This window comes from Myotis daubentonii, chromosome 4, assembly GCF_963259705.1.
Source record: "Myotis daubentonii chromosome 4, mMyoDau2.1, whole genome shotgun sequence".
NCBI classification, from domain to species: domain Eukaryota; kingdom Metazoa; phylum Chordata; class Mammalia; order Chiroptera; family Vespertilionidae; genus Myotis; species Myotis daubentonii.
In genome coordinates this window covers 54,745-55,000 of record NC_081843.1, presented here as the reverse complement: position 1 = coordinate 55,000, position 256 = coordinate 54,745, and the positions used below count along the sequence as shown (strand labels likewise).

At 55.1% G+C, this 256-nt stretch overlaps 1 non-coding gene across 1 annotated transcript; it reads left to right on the top strand.

Annotated features, from left to right (window-relative positions):
• The first annotated feature begins 102 nt into the window (after window positions 1–102).
• On the top strand, window positions 103–256 carry LOC132233920 (5.8S ribosomal RNA). The gene has a single exon (XR_009452770.1). It is a non-coding gene; the product is annotated as a 5.8S ribosomal RNA (ribosomal RNA).

Here is a 256-nt window from a genome sequence, read left to right as displayed (position 1 = left end):
GCCATCCAAGACAACTCTGCCCTCCATACCGGGATGTGGTGGGGTGGGGGAGAGGAGAAGGTTGCCGTGCCAGGGAGTGGAAACCAAAAACCAAAACTTGACGACTCTTAGCGGTGGATCCTTCGGATTGTTCGTGGATGAAGGAACGCAGCTAGCTGCGAGAATTAATGTGAATTGCAGGACACATTGAACATCGACACTTCAAACGCACTTGCGGCCCCAGGTTCCTCCCGGGGCTACGCCTGTCTGAGCGTTG